The 19,559-nt window shown below is 32.5% G+C and overlaps 1 protein-coding gene across 5 annotated transcripts in view; it reads right to left on the bottom strand.

Annotated features, from left to right (window-relative positions):
* LOC123004874 (peroxidasin-like protein) overlaps nt 1-15,066 on the bottom strand; it is a 139,098-nt gene extending 124,032 nt beyond the window's left edge. For 3 of the 5 annotated variants that reach the window (XM_044398381.1, XM_044398380.1, XM_044398376.1), the window contains exon 1: nt 14,965-15,066. The gene's annotated coding sequence lies outside the window, so the exon portion shown is untranslated. The remainder of the gene's footprint in view (nt 1-14,964) is intronic. The other 2 variants (XM_044398379.1, XM_044398377.1) reach the window with 1 other exon arrangement.
* Between the last annotated feature and the right edge of the window lie 4,493 nt (nt 15,067-19,559).

Here is a 19,559-nt window from a genome sequence, read left to right as displayed (position 1 = left end):
TTTTGTGCCAGACTAAAACATTCAATGTTATAATTTTACCAATTCAGTGGAATGGCAAATATGTAGTAGTTGTCACCCGAACAAATAAAATAGCATAGTTTAATCCATTCGATGTGTTTTAATTGTTGATCTCACGAATAAATCAACAATTATTAAAAATCACAAATCCTCCCTCCAAACAACAGTTTCAATGTAATAAAATTAGTCGTAAATTTCTGACACATTTGTGGCGAAACAATCACTTGATTAAAATAAATCATCAGTACATAATTTCATTTCACATGGACTAAATTTAGGTTGAATTAAAAAAGACAGCGCAATCTCAGTAGCTCTGAGCCCCCAAGCAATCAGTTTACAATCTTGAGAGAAGCACCTTCGACCTCGCTTCTCTTACTACACAATGTAATTGAAGAACTAAAACCCGAAATTCGCATTAGCAGTTGAAAAAATTCTACCTGAATTTATTCAAGGGATTTGGGGCTTCGAGGGGAGCGCCTCCAAATATACGCACAGTTTGCTAATTGAATTGTGCAAAAAACTGCCAAGATATAACCGCAAGTGCTACTTTATTGTCATTATACTACAGTAGCGAAAAAATTTAAGCTATTTTATCAGTGAAAATAAAAGAGGCATTGCGTGTGTGAATTTATATTGATGCACTAAATAAATTTATTGGTGAGGTATTTAAATCGCACGATATATCATATTTTGCGTAATTATTTATAATAACTGTTAATCCACAATTATTTAATACTCGTCAGATTAAATTAATCTTGCAAATTTATGTATAAAAATGTGATAAAAACAGTGAGGATAATCAAATGAGTCAATTATAAACAGAAAAAACTCACTGCTGATAAAAAAACACTAAAAAATTAAACAATAAAATTACAATTATTGCCAACACAACACGAGAACTTTGAACCGAAAACTGAAACCACCGAGTTGAAGCTTTAACTAACTTAACTTTTGTGACAGAACAATCATATTAATATTCAAAGCGTTTCCGAGCTATTTTTGGAATTTCATGTAGGAGAAAATTAAGTTTTAAACAATCATAAATGATATGGATAACGAGTATTGTATCGATCTGTTTGTTATTATGTTTCATTCCTTGAGAAATAAATTTGACAATTCTTAATAAAACCCAGATAGAATTTCCAATTAGTTAGGACGCTATCTCTGCGCAGTGATGCCCGCACCATAAACTTTTCCCCGCATCATTCACAATAAAATTCCGAGTAAATAAAGATTTATGTGCACGCCATTTAATAGAAGATCAAAATTTATTGAAACAGGATTCGGAGCATTACGTGAAACCGTTAAAGAGATATAAAATATAGCTTGTGAAACTAAGCCGTCGTTCCAGCTGTAGTCGCAATTAAAATCGGCCAAAAAGTACATTTTCCGTAATGAAACATACGAAAAAAAGGTGTTAGAGAAGCGAGTGACGGATGTGTCGACGCGAAAGTAAGAAAATAAATCGCAGTGTAAATAAACCAACGGTCAGCTGCAAGAGCGGGCGTTTCCTGAGTGACTTTAACCCAACGTAACAGGGTCCTGCTAGATTGGCAATCAAGGGCCGCTTTCATGGACTTCTTTTCTATTTCTCAACTCGCCTCTACGAGTCGCCTCTTCCACTCAGGACGTATTGTTGTCCCGTACGAAATCGTCACAGTTTCATTTGATCTGGTGCGAAATTTCGCACACGCGAATTCCCATCGGACGTTCTTGTATAAGTTTTTTTTTCGATTATTCTCGATCCTGGTTTGCATTTTGATCAGAAAAAATCGACAGAGCGTAATTACGAAAGAGACTGAAGAGAATTTAAATAATTGGAGTGACGTCCAAACAGAGATTATGTGACGTCTAATTACCAGAGAAGGCAGAATCAGAAACGGTTATGGTTATGGAACGAAATAATTCATTGCTCAATGGAAAATGTAATACAAGCTATACATATTACGGTTTGAAATTCAATAATTATTAACGTTAAACTAGCTAGATCATTAACAACGTTCCAGTAAAAAATGCTTACCTTATACCAAAACTTCTCAGAACATCTTCAGAACTCGCGCCCCAGAGAAAAATTTTAAATAAGATAAGATACCCCGTACATAAAAAAATGTTTAAGAAATGCTATCTCCCAAAAAATTTTGACAATTAATTTTTAGCATTTGACATTTTTATTTAATGATACTAATGATTTTGTATATTTTTTTTTTATATTTATTTAGTAAAAGTACAAAAATTTTGCCAATAAAAGCCACAAATAACATTAAACATTAACATTGTAATAGCCTGAAGCAAAAAAAAATGGAAAATTATTGTTCCAAGAGAATTAAAAAGTGCAAAATTTAAACTCTCATTACTTCAAAATTTTTATAGATATTTTTTTAATATGTTCCTGATATCTTACCTTAGTTTGAGGCGCGAGTTCTGACGCACCCTGTCTATTTGCTTGGCTTCAAATAAACATAGTACAGTGGCAGTGGTGTACTGAGCAGGGTTCCGTTCCGTTCCAAATTTTTTTTCTTTTTTAAAAGCTATTGAAATTAGGTTGTGATAGCTAAAAAATTGTTGTCTGCTTAAGCTCATAGATATAGAGAATGTTATAGAATGTTATTCAAATCGAAGCAGGATTAAAGTCTCCTCCATTTAATAAAGAAAAGTTTGGAGCGTTATATTTAGAAAAATTGACCTATTACTTTCCCCAAACGTAACGTTGAATTTTAAGGATTTGTTCATTAATTTTTAATTATGAATGCACCAAAAGAAAGATCGATTATTTCTTTTTTAAATGCTAAAAGACGATTCCATAATAGTTAAAAATTGCAGAGTTATCAATTTTTGAATAGGAAGGCACAAAGTCAAAAATTTTCAAAAAGTCTAAAAATTTCAAAAACGACTAACTTAGGCAGAGAGAAAATCGATGAAGACTTAGAATATAGAACAGAATAACTTGGGGAAGTCAAAAAGGCAATTAAAAATCATGGGTTTTTAAATAAAAATTTTGTCTTAAATAAAATAACAAAGTTAATACCCACTTCCGATAGGTATAACCAGAAGTGAAAAATATTTTTATTAAGCACAACCTAACTGATTATGGCTATATACAAATTTTTAGACAAATATTATCACAACACTCAGTACTTCTAATGTGGAGTTTAGCCGGAACATTCTGAATGCATATTGGAATAGGCATACTTATTAATTTATTCATATTCTTTTTAAATTTTTGGGTTTTTTACATTATTTTATAACTTATTATTCTAATACTTTTTTGAATAAATTTATAAAAACTTTTATAAAAAAAAACATTTTTATGAGATAATTGGATTTTAGTAAAATTCACTGGCGTGATTATTATTTGACATGGCTCCTTCCAACACTCGGTATCTGCTTTGATTTGAGACATAGAGCCAAAAGCTGATGCCACAAGTCGCAATTTTTTGTAATAAAACACAAAAAAACAATTTTTGTTGACTAAAATTCCTTTCCAAAAAAACGTATACTTCAACAAAAAAATCCATCTTTCTGTCTTATACATCAGTGACACACAAGAAACAGCAAAAGTGGAATTTACTGTTTTCCATAACTTTGATCTGCAAGCAACAAGAAAACAATTGAAATAGAGTGAGTGCTCGTCAACAAAAGTTTTTGTTTGGTTCAAGAGCACAGTATATTTGTTTTGGGGAAATTAATTCTGTTTAACTCAAGAGCAATTTTTGTACATGCATATGCAAACCTTCAGTGAGAGATTACATCGGTTTCAATCGCGAAACTGAGAGAGATTTTATGAAAGCACGATCGACAAAATCGAGTTTTAAACGCACCTATGACGAGGGATTGTTACAAGGCTTTTGTGCAAATAATGGAGAGATTTGAAGCAACGGAAATAAAGGAAACAAAAGAAACTCAAATAAAGAGAAATGTTAGGACTAGATACTATTTCCACTTCTTACAAACAAAATTTCTTTTTGTTTTGTTAAATATAGTACATCAAAAATGTTTTAAAAACAAACTCAACAAACAAATTCATCCTCTTTTATTTTGAAAAAAGTAATTTTTGGGTGTTTGATTTTGCAGAAAAGTTGGAGTTTGCATAAACAGTCACGTCGTTAGTATTCATCAGTCGCACATCCCAAAGTGGTCTCACAATGAATGCCCTAAGGAAAAGTGAGCCGTGGCAGTTTTTGGTTGTGTGAAACTGGATTATTTCCTGCTCGTGGTTGTTAATTAAATATGTAAAATGGACGCAAAGTTGATTCTTGTTTGGTATAGCGAGTCTGGATTCTGTTAAGCAGCTTGGTGACGGTTAATGAAGAGCCGGTTTGCTCTGGTGAATTATCACAGAAATAAAGCATGCAGGGATCGTTTTATAAAATACACCCGCACGGGAGATCAAAGGTATGACATCCGCTAAATCAACTGCGCTCTGCTTCCTGCAGCACTCAGTTCTTCTCGCATGATGGATGGATGGATATCCGCCCTGTTCATCCTCCTGTCGGTCCCCAGACTCAGTTGATCGATCTTCGAACTAGTTGCTCGTAGATGTCGGCGCGTTTATCGCCCTGTTACGTTCGAACACATGTTTTATTCGAGCGTAAAGGACCGATAAAAAGATTTCGCTATGGCGCGACGTTGATGAATGCCCCTATAATTTTTATTGTTATTGCCGCAATTTGACAAAGCCCAATAATGGAGACGTCGCCGGGCGCGGCCGAAGACCCGGACTACTCGTTTCGTATTCAGGATAGACGCCGTGCCAAGTTTTTATCATTAAAAAATAAAAGTCACGAGCAAAAAGTAATCATGCATGTTAGAGGCTAAATCCCTTATCGTTGGAAGCGGCGGAATGACGCGTGCATACGAAAGAGCCGCCGCTTGCATTCCTGACGCCGCCCCCAGAACCGGACTCGACCTCAAACAACAACCTAATCGATGCAATTTCACTCGATAAACCCGAGAAAAGCCAGACCGATACTTACTCTATAAAATAACATTACACTCTATTCAATTTTATACTCGGAAGGGTCCATGTGAAACGTACAAACTCTCTACAATATTTGAGTGCAGCAGCGAGAATATTACTTCCAAAAAATATCACAAATTGCTAACAAATTATAACTAATATCACAGAGCGACAAAAAAGGGCATGTCGTGACAACTTGACATATTATATATCATTTTGTTCGTCTCAATGAATTTTCAAAAAGTCCACAAACTTTGAACTAAATAATAATTTTTTCGAATTTAAATGAATTCAAAATACTTTAACTTCAAAAATCACTATCCAACAACTATTAGGCCGATTTCCTTCAAATAAAAGTCATTTTAAAGGGATTGACTTGGCCTTTAGAATGATATGCAATTTGAAATTTAATATTGGCGAACTTTTCTTCGAACAGTGTTTGAAGAAGTTCGAAGTAAATTGAGCTAGTCTAAGAAAAAACCTACGAGTAATTTTTTTTTCATCATTACCATCGTGTAGAGCATCTCTTTATTAGTTGAAATCCAAATTTTTAGTAGTTTAGTTTTCAAGATATGATTTTTTGAAGTTAAGGTTTGCTAATCAAACATTGCGCCATATAGGAGAATTACATGTTAATCGTACTTAAAATTGCATTTTTATTAAAGTATTTGTTTTAAGACTCTTCTTTTGCTTAAAAATGGTCAATTGCACCTTCTTTGTTCTAATTAGAATAAACAAAATCTGTTTGTTACCTTAAAACAAACAAAGAGTACCTGCGTACTAATTAAAGCAAATAAAGAGTTTTTTTGTTCTAAAAATGACCACTGATCACTGAGCAAAAAGGATCTAGAAGTTTAAGGCAGTAGTCTTAAATATAAGGACAAATCTTTTTCAAATCAAATCACCTTCCATTCAGATTCCGACTTGTTCACTTTGTTCTAGTTTTCTGAGCTTTTTTTGAAAATGTTTTCAGCAAATGCTTTCTCATAACCTTCGAGTAATGTTGAATGCAATAAGACACCTGATTTATTTTGCTTCGTGTGGAACTGTTATCACAACGACTACCACCTACAAGCTGATAAAATGTAACAACAAAACAAATACTTTTATAAAAATGCAATTTTAAGTAAGATTAACATGTATTTCTCCTATATGGCGCAATGTTTGATTAGCAAACCTTAATTTCAAAAAATCATATCTTGAAAACTACTCGGTACATTCTTTTAAAAATTTGGATTTTGACTAATAAAGAAATGCTCTATACGATGGTTCAATGAAAAAAAAAATACTCGTAGGTTTTTTTAGACTATTTTGATTTATTTAGAAAAAAAGTTTGCCAATATTAAATTTCAAATTGCATATCATTCTAAAGGGTAAGTCCATCCTTTTAGTATGGTCTTTATTTAAAGGAAATTCATTTAAAGTAGAAAAAATTATTTACTTCAAAGTTTGTGGGCTTTTTGAAAAAAAATTTAGTGCATTTGATTTGTCTCACCGAGACGAACAAAATGATATATAATATGTCAAGTTGTCACGACATGCCTTTTTTTGTCGCCCTGTATAATAAGACAAAACGTTCTCCTATGAGCATCCTAGAATTTGTATAAAACTTTTTGACTATATAAATTTTGCAATTTTAATTTAAAGCGCTGAAACTAGTTGTATTCCAAAGGCGTAATCGCTTTATGGCCCCGGGTTGAATAATACATGTGTTTCAATGTACCTTTCACAAGAGATTTGATGCCGGCATTTGACACTTGTATAATGATAAAGGTTAAGTTGGCCGCTTTGGAACCTTAATCCTACCCTGACTCTCTGGTTCCATTTGCACATTTCCCAAAGCAAAGCGCCAGGTGAATTATTTCCGAGACGCAGTGAGCACAGTGCACCACTTTTATTCTTTTCTCGATAAGAAAAATCACAGCTAATGGAAAAACACTCGAATTGATATAAACGAGTACGTGGCCACTAACGCATATTTTTAAACGCGGAAAACACTGTCAAACAAATCTAATTGGACATCCTTTCAAATAATTAATGGATTCTTTTTTGGAAAAGAACAAAGTGTTGCGATTAAAATATAAAAGCGAATTAATGGACGTGTTCTTTGTCCAAAAGCATTTGATAATTAAAAACTTTACACATTTCAACAACTAATGTGTCATAAGTGCTAAAAATTCTTTGCCTAGAAATATAAACATAAATGAACGTTAGCTTAAAAGCTCGTCGACGAAACAAAATAAAAGAAAAACAAGATAATTGACAGAGATGCTCAGTTGGGGTCCAATAATGTAACCAAATAAAAAGAAAGCGCACAACGTGAAATAAAACCGATACAGACAGTTACTAGTCTGAAAATGCACAGTTTTATTGAAGGCTAGATCACGCGCCATCGATTTAATCGCTCAAAAGAATCACTTCTCTTAATAAGTCATTTTTTTATTTGCTTTTTGCAACAAAATCGGCCGTCAGCTTATCTACTAAAAGCCATATTCTAAATGAATCTTTTACTCGCAAATTAAATTTTACAAAAGTTGTTTTCTGACTTTCCCGTCAACTTGCAAATCTACATTTGCACCAGGTGAATCAAAAGTTTTATCCATACCCCCAAAACCCATCTTTTTAATTAAATTAAAAACATGAAGTTTCTATGATATTAAACTAAAAAAAATGTTTTTTATCAATTATTTGTACCAGAAACGTAACTTTTTACATCAACTTACAAAGAAAATGCAACAACTCAAAGAAAATAAATTTACTTACGAAAAAAATATTTCCTATCTCTATTAATTCTTTACTTCCCAAAAACTTTACTTCAAAGCTTTCCTCATATACAGGGTGCACCAGAACTCGGGCCCCAGAGAAAAATGCCATATAAGGTAAGATACCAGGAACATGAAAAAAATGTTAAAAAAAAAATTATTTATAAAAATTTCGAAGTAATGAGAGTTTAAACTTTGCACTTTAACTCTATTTATTTCTGGAAAAATAATTTTCCAAGTTTTTTTGCTATAGGCTATTAAAGGAGGAAACAAGGAAACTGTATCCTAAGTTGTAACTTTATTCAATGTTATGTGTGGCTTTTATTGGCAAAATTTTTGTGTCTTTACTCAAAAATTGTAAAAAAACATATACAAGATCATCAGTATCATTAAATAGACATAAAAAACGTCAAATGTCAAAAAATAAATGTCAAATTTTTTTCCATGTTCCTGGTATCTTATCTTACTTGAAATTTTTCTCTAGGGCGCGAGTTATATAATAAAGACCCTAACTGATTTTCAGACACAACCCAAAATACATTCTCACAGATAACTTGGCTCTATTGCAAAATTTGAATTATTAATTTTAAATCAAAGTGATTGTTGATATGTCATGTATTAAATTTGACAGTGTCATTAATTCTACTTTTTTCCCCTTGAATTCAAAATGTACTCAACCGACAAAAAAACTAACATAATCTTGATATACAGGGTGTTTTAACATTTGACATTTTTTTATGTCTATTTAATGAAACTTTTAACAAATTATCAAATTCAACAATAAGTTAAATCCGACATAATATGGGAATTATCAGTTCTGTTTTTCTCAGAAAAGGAAGCTTGAAAAAATCTGCATTCATTTTTCTGCTTAGTTTGAATCAATCTGTAGTTAAAGCAAAAAACGATTGGTTCGATATTATTTTGTTACGCAACTCCCTGTATCATAAGTAAAAATTAACCACAATAAAGGTGAATGTGGATAAAACTTGACACGTCTAGTATAAACTTTTAGGTTATTATAAAGCAGTAATGTGTAACAATTTATCGACTGGAGTTGACCCAATTCTGAACTAAAATATCAGTGCCCTACTTCCGTCATCCGATAGGAGTCTGGGTGTTTTAAAATAAAATTTGCACTGGATGTATAAGCATTCCGTTTAGGCTGTTTAAAAATTTCATAAGCCTTTAGTGGCGCTTTCGCAAAACTTTGTTTCAGCGCTCAATTTAGATGGTGTTCCACTGAAAAGTTAATTGAGATAATGTGCACGACCCTTAATAACAGTACCGAAGCCGAGATAAGTTCATGCAAAGTCTTAATAATTAATGAAAACTATGTAAACTAATAAAACTTAGGTGTCGGTTATACATATAAATAAGAATTTTCTCTTTACTCTCGCAATCACATAAAATTTCAAGAATAGGATACGTGTCAAGAAAAGAGACTGAATAACCATATTTTATGCAGAAACGTCAGACTTCAAACAGATCCTCAAGTGCACCAACATAATAATTTCCGATTTCTTGACTATTCGATCCGGAAGTAATACAGAATCAGGTGGATGTGTGCAGATTTTAGCTCATCACATAAAAGGCCGGCGCTGAACTGATAGTGACAGTGGCGTCGTCGGAAAAACGCCTCTTAAAGAAAAGCGTTAAAAGCAAAAGAAAATGGGCCGTTGTGCCATATTACTTCTTCCGCTCTGCCATTGGCGCTGTCAGACTGACAGCTACTTTGGACTGGATAAAAACACCACGCCTTTTATTTCAGAAATCTCTATCCTGTCGTTGCATATTATATCCACTGGATAACCACAATAAAGCTCTATTAATACTTGGAAGTAACAAAAAGATACATATTTGACCATTCAGTTTTTTAGCAGATACAGGGTGTCCCAGCGCGTTGAAAAGTTCATTAGTGACCTTTAAATGGCAAAATTAAAAGAAAATTGTATAGAACATTGATACATATTAATCTAGTGCATCGCCTAAACTTATTTTCCACCATACAGCATGTCCCAAAAATAAGTTACGATACAAACTTGTGTTTTTTAAATGAAACACCGTATGTTTCTTGACATTTTTCAATGTAGCCTTTTAAAACAATGTTTTAACGCTAAACTTTTATTAATCAATTTCGCTTAGTTTTAGAAATAAGTCGTTTTTTTTTTGACGAAAACATGCACTTTTTAAAAATTTATTACACAAAACTAAGACAGCTAGAAGAAATCGTTTCTTACTTCTGCAAAGAAGAAAGAACAGAATTTAAAGCTTTAGCAATTTTTTTGTGTTTTGCATTTGGAAAGATAAAAAAATAAAGGCGTTACAAATGTTACAAACTTATAGCTTGTACTTTCGTCTTTGGGGTAGTAAAAAAAATATTTCTAGATGTCTTAGTTTTTGTGTTACAAGTTTTTAAAAAGTGCATGTTTTTGTCAAAAAAAACGTCTTATTTTTAAAACTAAGCAAAATCTACCAATAAAAGTTTAGCTTAAAAACATTGTCATAAAAATCCACATCCAAAAATGCTAAGAAACATATGGTGTTTCATTTAAAAAAACACAAGTTTGTATGTTTATATTGTAACTTATTTTTTAACACGCGTTATGGTTCAAAATAATTTTAGACGATGGACTAGATTATAAATGTCCTATAGACATTATTATCTATCAATGTCCTATATATATATTTTTTTTAATTTTACCATTTAAAAGTCATTAAAGGACTTTCAACTGAAACGCATTGGGATACAGAAAAATGCTTGACTCTGCAAGTTTACTGAATATCATAATTATGAATTATTGACATACAAGAAAACAAAATTTCCATTAGACTAATGGTTGGCATACGGCGACCTCTGCCAGCATATTTACTGTTAATAACAGCATTAAGAGCAAAGTTTGTTTGACGTTGGAGAGTAGACAGTGGCAGTAATTGTGGCCATTATTTCAAGTCGAGATACTAATTAAAACGTCATAGTAAAATTGATGTTTGTGCTATAAAGGCAATTGGAATTATTTAGGGAAGCAGGTGGGCGTCGGGGGGCCGTCAGTGTGTTTGTGTCTAAGTTGGATTCGGGACAACTTCCATTAAACTTCACTTCATCGAATTTCTCGGTTCCGGGCGAACAAAACGTTCAAATAACGGCATTGTTCCAGCAATAGAGCTTCCGCTACCTGGGCGGTTATTTGAGAAAAACTCCCGTCATAGACTTAAATGACATTCAGTCAGTAATCGATTGCCCTCCGCGCCCTTTTTCAGACCCCATGCACAATCATGTGTATTAAGTGCAAGTCGGAAATTAAAGAAAATCTCGGAGAAATGAATTTCGCGTTTGCTTACGCGACGAAAAACGCCGATTGGAAAATATAATAATACATCCGCGTGGAAATTACTCTCAAGTGAACCGTAATAAGTAAAGGTTGGGAGATCACTGTAATTCCATTACGATTTTTCCCCCAGGAAAAGTCGTAATGGCACCGTCCAAAGGGGCGTTAATTGCTAATCAGAAGAGCATACAATTATATCCCTAGACATTCGCACGGTAAATATTTCATTTTCGAGGTTATAGAACCAATCAGCAAAACATCGGAATTTAATTAGATAGCCGCAACTTACAAAAATTAACTCTACTAACGGGCCATCAACGGCCTTTTTACCACCTAATCTCCTTCCTTATTTGTTCCGATTTTCATCCAATTAATTTACATTATTCTACTTTAAACAAGCTTTAACCCTAAACGACAATCAGACCTTAATTATAAAACATTTTCTTTGCACATTTTTAACCAAAGATAATTGCACTTGTTGCACTATCCTTGGCTCTAATTCCAGACAACCCCACCTAATTAGACCCAAGTTCAATGTTTGAACACGTTTTTAAATGTCGAAAATTTACATTTTGTATCACAACGTATTTATTTTCTCAAAGTCAATACACAAGCAAAATTACATAAATGGTATTGACCAATTAACATTATTGTTAAATGAACCGTATTTTGAACACTGAATAGATGTTAAGCACACAAAAGAAAGAATCTAATTAAGCCAGATTATTTGTTCCTTTCTTATGCATATTCTTTAAAAATTCTACGGCTTTTATGTTTCATAGTGTTAATTTTATTGCACGATATTAATCTTAAAATTACTTAACTTCTTATAACTCGTATAAAAGTTTCTCGAGCTTCTGCAACGTAAGTTGGGCTGAGAAAATGCTAAACTTAATCAAACTTGTAGCGACACCCAAAAAAATTAAATAAAATTATTAAACGCTGTGTTTCTGTTATTTAAAAACAAGAAACAATAATAATAAATTATAATTAATGATTTAAAAATAAGAAACTTAGAAACCCAAATGGGAAGTATTTATGCAATAAGAAATAAGAATAACAGATATTTTTTGTATTAAATGAGGGAATTTTGCTACGAAATACAAACGACATTTTTTCTACAGCCATCAAAAAATAAAATAAAACAGCAATAAATATTTCTAAAATCAAAATAAAATCTTTGTTGATTTAACAGGGTTTTCAAGGTTACGATACTAAATAATTTAAATTTATAGTTTCAGTATTGCAGACAATACTTTTATTTATTTATTTAAAATTTGTGATAAATTCTATCAAAGAAAACTTAAATGTGACCAAGATGACTTTTATTCCTGCACGATGCGAAATGAAATAGCTCAAAAATGTGGTTTCTGTTTCTGAACAAGAGAAAAATCTATATCACAATCCCACTGACAAATACAGAACCAACTATTTCATACAAAGAAAAAATTATTAAAACCAAACTTTTTACTCTATTTTAAAATCATAATGTTTTTTATAGGCCCCTAATTAGTAGCATAAAATGGCTTTTGTGGTAGAAACTAATCAAAAACTCATATCCAATAGGATACAATACCTAACACACACTATCCCTAGTAACATGAAAATCAAAATCCTATCAATGTACTTAATGTTGAACAAAAATATTTCTCTTTTGTTCTCACCATTGACCATTTCATTTCATTTCACTATACAGGGTATTCCAGGAGTAAAAATGAAGCTGAAAAATTGTTTGGTAGCAACCAACATTACATTTCAAAGATAAGGTGGATTTTAAATATTTTGTTTTAGTTAAAGTGCTGTTTGGTCACTATGTTTAATTTACTAGAACCAAATATTTTAATATTCACGTTATCTTTGAAATGTAATGTTGGTTGCTTCAAAAAATTTTTCAGGCTCATTATTACTCCTGGAACATCCTGTATAATAGATACTTTATATGAATCTTCCTATTCACACACTTTGCTTTTGAAGTTTTGTTCTAATGAAGTTCTGTTTTATTTTCTGAACTTTTCTGAATGTTTACAAATCGTGACTTTGTTTTACTTTCGAAGATAAACCTCGAAAATGAAACAATTCTGAAAATGTTATAACATTCTGAAAGATTAGTGATTAAAAAGACAATTAATTTTCTTTGTTCCGAAAATTTCATAATCATTCAATTTCCTGCAAAAATTCGTATTTTCTTTATTAGAACGTGATTTTTCAATCCATCTTTCTGTACACATCGCAAGTACGCGAATAATTGCCATGACAAGAAAAGTAAATACTTTGGAACGAGCACTTCTGATTTCACGCGACATTTTCTGCATAAATCTTTAAAAAGGCGTGTCTGTAAAAGGTGAAAAACCTTCAAAGTGTGGCATTTATCGAATTATTGACGGCACACGAGCACACATACTTTGAATTTTACGTCGACACGGTCAAGGCTTAGTAAGCGCGATTCGTCTAATTAAGCGATTAATATTTGATCCAGACGCGTCCCTTTTCGAGAACTTGATTAGGGTGGGTTTCTGCCGGTGAAATACAGCCCCCTTCATTAACATATCTTATTCTTCAGCCGGAACGAGTCGACGGCGTACGTGCGATTAATTACGCGAGGCAAACAATAACAGCCACTTATTTAGATGTCTGCGCGGTTTAATTTATGTCCGCTCGTCTCAGCTATTCAAGCCACCAGCATGCGGCTCACAATTAAATAAAAAGCCCCCCATTTTAAGTATTACTACTTTTTAAATTAAAAGAAAAATCCGCTCTATTACGGTTTTGGTATTCTCAGGATGCCTCCCTTTGCCATGAATCAAACTTTCAGCGCAGATCGGACATATTTCAGGCAGGTAGCAGCTGAACCGGCTGCGACTCAACTGTTTTCGTAAACACGTGCTCTAGATTGCCTTGTTGGGTAAAGATATATTTTAGGCAGTGTGGAGACATCCTTAAAGCCCCGGACACGTAGGACATATTATACAAAAAAAAAAACAAAAAAGTACCTTGTAAAACTAAACTAAAAACCAGTTTAATAGAGACAAACATCAACAGTTTTAGTTTTTTGGGTCAGCTATTGTGGTGGCTGACGTTCGTCGTGTGTTTTTTTGTCCGAACGAAAGATAATTAAATCACCATTTTAGTGCAGTTTTTTCAATTCATTTGAAAGTTAATGTAAGATACAAGACTGGAGATTGAGAATCCTACAGCGGCGCAAGATTGGGGTTTTAGAAATGAGGTTCAATTTATGTTGAATCAGAGAATTCAACTATATTCATGAGCTTCCAAACGATTTGTATACATTTTCGGTATCTTTATCTCATCCGGATCTTTGAAGGCGTCGTGACCACCAGATAGTAAAATCTCATCACTTCCAAAGAAGTCTTGCGAATATTTTTTTGTAATTGTGTTTTTCTAGAAAATCCATCGTTTTAATCTACAATCCAGTTTGGTGGTAACCAAATATGTGTAATTAATACCCAGATAGTGATTTAATTAAGTCCAGTTATGAGGCGCTTCAATAAAGTGATCAATACGCCTATGTATGCACAGGGTTGAATGTAGTGTTTACCGACCTAAGTAAAGACACAGCGAAAGTGTTTAATTAAGTCCAGCAGCAGTGAAAAATATCATTTGATTTAAACCCAAAGAAATTCAAATTTCCCCATTTATTTTATCAAAATTAATCTCAGTAGCGTTCTGTTAATAATATTCAGATCTCTTGCCTTTGGAATGATTTATAATCGGCCTGAAACTTGTAAATTGTTGCCTATAACGTACACTACTACCAAACATGCCTCGACAAACTATAATTACTTTCCATTTACATGTCATGCATTATTTAAGTACCACGGAATTAAATTAATGATTGCTTCGGAAAAACTCCCAAGGGAATATTGTCAATAGTCGCCCTTACCTGAAATCGGTTTAATCCGGACTCGATCACAATTATAATAAAGTCACGAAAACCGGAGCCGAACCACTACTAGAATCCGGACGTGTCGTGGCAGGCGCGAAATGCGAACTGTAGATTTTCAGCGCTTACACTTAAAACTCCGGAGCCGAAACCACCCGGAAATATCCGATCGAAAGCTCTGATTGGAAACGCATGAATATGTAACGCAATTATCCTTCCTGTAACGAGACTACTTCGTTTTCTGTGTTTGCACCGTCCTGGAGCGATCCGGAAGTCTACATGTTTGATTGAATTTTTGCTAAATGATCGATCAGACCCAATTTTTAAGCGAATTAATTATTAGTAATTATTGCAAGGATTCAGTTCCATCTCCGTGAAGATTACTGTAAGAATTTAAAAATTCGGTCTGCTTTGAGTTGCAGGGTAATCCATCTTCTGGATGAATCAATTCGTGGGCACTCCCGCGCAAATTGCCGAAGAAAAAAACCTCTAAATGTGTCATTTTCATGCGTGTAATTTATCGATGAAGCCGTAGGTGAAAATGACGTTGTGTGGGTAATTTGCTGTGACACGATGAAATTTAAAACCCAGCCCACGATCCTACAACATACTTTTTTCAGTAGATCCGTAAAGCATCGTCCATGTCCTGTCTTCCTGCGCTATCACGAAGTCCAGACCGTGCGGTCCTCACTAATCATCTGCTCTGGCCCAAATTAGCCTATCTCTCGCATAAACAACTCAGTTGGTATCACGAAATGCCGGCTGTTCACTGATAATTGATACATTTGAAATGGGTGCGATGGTTTAATATGCGAAATGTACCAACGGAACACACATACCCATCATGTAATCACACCCACGAAACTCAAATGCTTGTAAAAAATTAAGCAATTTACACAACAAAATAACAAAGCAATATAATTATAAAATAATAACACAACATTTTTTTTAATTTTCTGAACGTCATATTCAATTACCTTTAAATAAATACCACTCTAATTTAAGTCGTCTTTAGACCTGAAATAATAAAGATAAAGAAAACTCTTATTCAAGCCATTATTTTGTTGAAATACTTTAATTCAGGTTGATTTTCTGCTTGAAAATGAGCCAAATCGATTGAAAATAGCACAAATTGCTTTATTTCTGCCTAAAATTGGGATTGAAGGAATTATTTTTATAAAATACATTGATTTTGAATGAATTCTGTATTAAACACCAAGATAAAATACAAAATTCAAATATTTTTTTAATAAAACTGATTTATTATTAATACACACGCAAAGGATTTCAAGTAGTTTGTTATAAATGCAATTTATAAATTTAGCAAATGCCTGTAATACAATACTTCAAAAAATCAAAAGAACAAAAAATTTTCCTAAATTTTTTGGTGATTTTTAAAAGGCTGTAATTTATTTAAAAATGGTCGTATTTAGACTTAAAAAAAAACAGTTTTAAAGCTTTAAGTTTATTTACCTTTAATACGCTTTTTTCATATTTTCTTTAGAAAAGAAAAAACTACCGTTTTGCGTTGTTTTAGTAAATCTACCGCGTATTCACTAATATTGATGGGGAGACTAATGTTTTTAGGTGTTTCTACAGCTTAATGTACCCCTCCTCATAGGTCTGTAAATTTTTAAATCGATCCATCAAACCGTTTTCTCGGACGGACTGATCAAAGTTTTACATAAGAATTAAAGGAACAATTGTACACATTGTTTCTGAACAATGTCTACTCTTTGTCAAAATGAGAAAAACGACTTTTTTAACTTTTTTTACAATTTTGCATTATTTAAATTTAAATTAAACGAATTCAAAAAACAATTAAAAAAATATTTTTGATTCTCTAACAAAAATTAATCAGTATTGTTTCTTGTATTTTTTTACAAATTTTAAAAAATCTAAAATATTTTATTTATTTTTTTTTTCAAAAATTAAGCAGTATTGTTTCTTGAATGTTTTTACAAATTTGCAAAAAACAATAAAAGTGCTTGATTAAATTTTTATTATTTTTAGGAAATAACTAATGCAAATTTGTAAAAGAAAGTCGAAAAAAAAATATTTTTTTCATTTTGATGAAGATTAGACAATATTCAGAAACAATATGTGCAATTGTTCCTTTAATTTTGGGCTATGGGAATACATTGAGCTGTAAAAACACCTAAAAACATTAGTCTGCCCATCAATATTAGTAAATACGCGGTACATTTACTTAAACAACGCAAAAAGTTACTTTTTCCTCTTTTCTTTAAATCAATGTTGAGTTTAAAAAAAATATTTTTCAAAAAATTATAAAAGGATTCTTATATTCTCTCTGATGTTATTGGTTGCTAAGGTATCGATAATCAAAGACAAAAGGATCCTTTTTCAGTTAAAGTCAGATATCTTAGTGACAAATTGACGTAAAGAGAATATAAAAAAAACGTATTAAATGTGAACGAACATGACTTAACTAAAAAAAAATCCCGACGACCGTGGACCAAAAACAAAAAACAAAAAAATTTAGAATGCATGAACGTGTTAACCTTAGTACAGAAAAAAGATCTCGAAACTAGTAACTTAGAGCTTCCAAATGTTTTTTTTTAATCTAGATGCGACCATTTTTAAATGAATTACAGCCTTTAAAAAATCACCAAAAAATTTAGGAACAATTTTTGTTCCTTTAATTTTGTGGAGTAGTGTAGATTAACAAAAATGCCTTGACATTCTCTTTTCGCACATATTTAATCTTAATAATTTTTCTTGCTTTGTACTTTTTGTGCTTTTGATCTAACGATATGGGTCAACCCTCTAATTACAAAGATATAGGCGCAGCACATACGTTTTTACATCTTGTGTCACGCACTTTCAAATTTACGACACAAGAGGAAAATGTAAAGTCTCAAAGAGTTCACAGCACGAACTAATTTCCCAAAGCTACGCAACAAGTTTTTTCCTTATTCTACTCTAATTTACTTTTTGTTAAGTTTTTCAGCGTATTGGATACAGCGAGTACTCGAGCTGCAAATTAAAAAATTGCTATCTACAAAAATACTTAGAGAAACAGAGAGAAATTTGACGCCAAATAATTCAGATTTAACAAAGCGTAAATCGTGCTTCGCAGCTGTAAAATTTCTCTTATACGCAAGTGACCTTTACAGAAGATTTTTGTACTAGTTGCGTGAAAGTAGAGTTAACTAGTTGTTTGTTTCCATTACCGTTTTGTATTTTTCTTTGAATGCTAAACCCAGTGTAACAAAGTAAAAGATTAATTAATGTTGATTAAAACCCGGTTTAATCCGTTATAAATTGTTAGCTTTTATGTATGCTCAGAAACTTAATTTTCGTGTTGTATCTATCGAAATGAAATTTTCTTTTAAATTTTCATCTCGTAGTTGATTTCATAAACCTATCAAGAACATGTTTAGCATATTAATTTTTCAGTTTCTGGATCAATACGTTGAGCAGAAAGTTTTGTTCTAACTTTAGGCGTTGGAATTTCATCGGTTCGATTAATTATATCGGCTTGATGGAAATCTAACGCGGGATGTACCTTTAATTGGAAATACAAGAGAACACAAGAACAAGATAGTTGCAATATAATAACAAAGGCGTCGGAATTAATGGTTTTCGTTGAGAGTACCTGTAGAGGAACCAAAGGAACACCAAAGAGCTTCACAATTCCTAATTCTACGATAATCCAGGATAAATCGGACCACAACAACAAATTCATCAACTGTGACAAAGGCGAGAACTTAATTGTTCCGAAACAGAGTCCTGTCTGGGGCTGTTGGCTGGAATTCATTACAAGAGATTTGGCCCTTGTTTGTTGAATAACTTATGGATTTAATTAAATTTAATGCTATTTTAATTTGTATCGTTATTGCGGACACAACGCCTAATTCCTTTTTCATCCTCATTATTTCAGACGTTTATAGCAACCTTCATTACCCCCCAATTTCCTTATAAAAATCTCCCAAAAAACAAACTATAAAGACGACATCAATCAGAAGCGGCAGTCGTAAGTCGCCCCAAATCCCCCTAATCGCATTCTAAAGTTAAACACAAACTAGAAACAGTAGATTTATGTGAGTCGAAGAGTAAATCTCGATGTGACTGTCCAGAATTTTATAACCATCGTCAAAACTTAAAAATAATCTTGTAACTTCTCCAATTACTGCCTCAATGGCCCGTATTAAAAATATTAATCTCTATTAAATGAAAAATCAAGCCGGGAACCTTAATCTCCCGCTACGCCACTCTAATTTTTAATATCGCTCCAACGTAATAATGTTTTTAAATAAGATTTTAACCGAAACTAATTAAGCCTGCAGCATATTATTTTATTACAGCCAAAGGCACCTCACCAAAATCGAACAATTGTCAAGAAGGGAGAAACAGAAAAAGCACGATTTTAACAGAAACACAAACAATTTCAGATTTTATTAAAACAGCCAAGCTCTCTCGCATCATTTATTTTTCATTTCGACCGAAAAGATTCCAGAGTAAGTATTCTAGACTTTGCGTTTAACCACCTCGTGTTTGCCATAGTTTGATTCTTATGATTATTTTCTTTGAAAATTTCCACCACTTAAGGGTGTCCGCGACCAACGATTCCA

The sequence above is a fragment of the Tribolium madens genome, unplaced genomic scaffold, assembly GCF_015345945.1.
Source record: "Tribolium madens isolate multiple individuals breed KSU strain unplaced genomic scaffold, Tmad_KSU_1.1 Scaffold_20;HRSCAF=117;Tcas5.2_LG4, whole genome shotgun sequence".
Classification (NCBI taxonomy): domain Eukaryota; kingdom Metazoa; phylum Arthropoda; class Insecta; order Coleoptera; family Tenebrionidae; genus Tribolium; species Tribolium madens.
Note: the sequence above shows the minus strand (reverse complement) of the source record. Positions and strands in the feature narration are given on the sequence as shown.